Here is a 3,570-nt window from a genome sequence, read left to right on the forward strand (position 1 = left end):
ACTATGAACTTCTATAATTGTTGCGTGATTACCAAAGTCTATATTCAAATACCCGCTGCATCACGCGGGCACCCTTCTAGCATACATATATGTATCAGTATCTAGCACATGCTATTGATAGTTATAAAGTTTGATTCTTACACTCTAGACCCTACACTTACATAAGCAGTTAATTATTACATAATAAACATAGTCTCTTAATAAACCTTAGACTATGACTTACATAAATTATTTCAGTTAACTTATTTATAATGTTTATAAAATTAATAAATTATCCTTAATACACATTTAATTTTTATTCCTTGTCAATTGCACAATTAATTAATCATAAAACATACAAGTAGCAACTTTTAGCTTAAGTTAAAAGATAATATTAACGGTATGTTTGTTAAAACTAGCCGATGGCTAGAAGCTGTGGATGAACGTTGTAGCTTTTTAAATATATTTAGGTATTTGAAAGAGTATCTGGAGCTTTTAATAAAACTAGTTGTGTGCATGCGCGGTGCGATGACGTAGGCGTGCAACCTGACATCAACCACATAAACAATGCCGGTACATGATTCACCTGATGACAGTGCACGCATAATCCAAATGTAGAGGTGTAATTCATGCAAAGGCAGTACACGTGTAACCGGTGGTGAAAATCAAGAAGCAAAGCTAAAATATACAGTAGTTTCAAAATAGACAACTTTTTAAACCAACTTGTTTAATCCGATTCCCGTTCCTACCTGACACTGTTCTAACCTGAAACATGTTCTAATATGACCTCTTTCGACTCAAAACCGTACCGACACGAATCAAACTAAATTAACCTTTTTTGTATCGACTCGTTCCGACCCTAATTTGGTCTTACACATGGCCCGAGCTCGCCTGACTCGACTTGTTGCCGATCCTAATCGGTAATCACTTAATATGTTAGTTTTTTAATGTTAAAAAAATATAACAATACTATACTCAAATCAAAGAAAATAAAATGCTTGTTTTTATGATATATATATTTTTTAAATATTAACGTGTGAAAAAGTTATGATCTCTAAAAAAATCGTGAGATAGTTGATTTTGAATAAGGGTTAAATGTGTAACTATTATATAAATTTACAAAAGCTAATGGAAGTTCATGTACGAAACTAGTAAAATTTTCCCAAAATCTTGTAGCTTTTTCTCTAACGCTAGTAGGCTAGTAGCAGTAGCTTTTACAACTAAAGCCTTTTCTCTTAACCTAAAAGCTTGAAGATTATTTAACCAAACAAAACTTTTTATTACGTATGAGCTTTTTTTTTTACATCTTGTAGCTAAAAGCTACTAAAATCTTCTTACCAAACAAACCCTAAATATTAAGTAGAACTTGATATAATTTAAATAAATTTAAGTAAAACTTCTACTTGATATTAACAACGTTTGATTTGAGATAGCGTCTGTTGGTTGGTTCTACCATTGTCCGAATTTATGTGTTTTAATGTTTCAGTTTATTAAGTTTTTAATTGTTGCTAGTTAATAGTACATGCTATATATTATTACAAAATTATGTATCATTAATGATGTTTATTTATTGTTTTATCCTTTGACATCCCAATGAATTAGTAGCATCCATCGCCACCTATCTCCTATATATTCACTCTCATTTCTCGAACCAAAACACACAACTTTAACAATGGCTTACTCTTCTCCAGTAGTCCTACTAGCCCTACTTCTTGCAACCATGTCCATGTTGGTCCACACAAGGCCACTAACCAACACAACCACAATCAGCACACCATCCTTAGCGGCATGTCTCAAGCTCGAGAACGATCAAGATGGCGGTTCACCAGGGTGTTGGGAAACATTGCTTGAACTCCATGCTTGCACAGGGGAGATCATACTTTTCTTTTTAAATGGAGAAACTTATCTAGGGACCGGTTGTTGTAGGGCGATCAAGGAAATTGAAAAGTTGTGTTGGCCAGCTTTGATGGGGTCACTTGGTTTCACCACAGAGGAAGGTGATATACTACGCGGTTATTGTGATGTTTCTGACGATGGTCATATTCCCACCACCCCGCCTCCGCCTGCAGCTCCAACCGCTGCGCCTCCGCCACATGATACTGCCAATGCCACTCTCCAGTAGTTCTACAAATCATATGCTTATTTTTGGATGTTCTTAGATTAAAAAGCACTATGATGACAAATAATATAATAAAGGGCTTTTGTTATGCATGGTTTTCTAGCTTTTAACTTTTCAATTAAAATTACGTCTGTGTGGTTGCATCAACAATTTTTAAGCACATGCATAATTAGTTGGCAAAAAATATATAAGTAACTAAAAACACGATCCCAATGAGCCAAAGAATTAGTAAAATAAACATTTAAAATTAGTGTAAATCCTAAGAAATAGTCGAGGATATCATTTTTTGCAATAAAAAGGAAATAAGTGTAATGATCAAATTTGTAAGATATAATGTAGTTGCTGAAAACGTCATCGTCTAACAAATACAAAAGGTAAATTTATTTTATATAATTTTATCAATATGTTATAAAGTGAAGTTTTTGAGAAACCGTAAATCATAAAGGCTTTTCAAATTTTAGAATTAGAAGGGGCTTTAAAGGCTTTTCAAATTATTGATATCATATTTGTTTACCCAAAACTTTTTTCAAATGACTTAACAAATCACGGTGAGTCGGATATATACATCTATTATCATTAAAAATTTGCTAATTAGGGCCGTCCCGACCTTCAAAATTCTGGGGCCTGAAGCGAGTTAAAAAATGGCCCGCTAAAATACAAACTCAATAACTCATATGATGTTACGAACAAATCGCTAGACGGACCCTAGACGGTCGACTAGGGAGTTGGGTGTACTCGGAAATGTAAATATAAAGCAAATTAATTTTTGGAGATTATATATATGTCAAATATGTATGTAAGATGGTAAAAGACTACTTGATTTCCATTCAATATAAGGTTACAATATATAGAGATAAATAGGCTCGTGGGCTTAATACTAAACCCTAATACTATAGGTTCTAATACTCCCCCGCAGTCAGAGCGGTAGAGAATCGAACGCAAAGACTGGAAAATAATAAACAAGAAACATAAACGAAAGAAAAATAATAATTATAATAATAACTAGTCTCGATCTAGGTTCTTGACTTGTAGGTCCAAAACTTTTGCTAACAAATGCATTCTATGTTCCTTGTCTCCAAAAGCGTGCAACTGTAAGGCTGAACGGCTGGCTTGTAAGCTATTAATCTTCAAAAAAATATCATCAAGTTTGTTGGGGTTACGCAACTGTAGTTTATTGGTTCATGGTTCCCGAAATGATAAACACTATCTGCAAGAGGTAATTAAGAAGTCGGCAACCTGTGACCGTAGTCATGTGGAGGTGTGTCGAGATTTAGCAAGGAGTGGTTTCTTAGATCCTAGATCTAAAAAAATAAAGAGAAAGAAAGAAAGATGACCGTAGTCATGCATACATATCTGGATCCGTAGATCAAGAGATGAGATCCGTAGATCTTGAAAGAAAAATAAAACTAAACTAGTCAAACCGTAGTTTGAGATCGGTGGTCGTGGCCCGTGGTCTTAAAAGTGACTAAGAC

The 3,570-nt window shown here is 34.2% G+C and overlaps 1 pseudogene; it reads left to right on the forward strand.

The window, feature by feature from the left end:
• The first annotated feature begins 1,651 nt into the window (after positions 1 to 1,651).
• On the forward strand, positions 1,652 to 2,101 carry LOC143636425 (egg cell-secreted protein 1.1 pseudogene; annotated as a pseudogene).
• The last annotated feature ends 1,469 nt before the right edge of the window (positions 2,102 to 3,570 follow it).

This window comes from Bidens hawaiensis, unplaced genomic scaffold, assembly GCF_021521415.1.
Source record: "Bidens hawaiensis isolate Kalapana, Puna unplaced genomic scaffold, B.hawaiensis_p1.1 tig00007933_1, whole genome shotgun sequence".
Lineage (NCBI taxonomy): Eukaryota > Viridiplantae > Streptophyta > Magnoliopsida > Asterales > Asteraceae > Bidens > Bidens hawaiensis.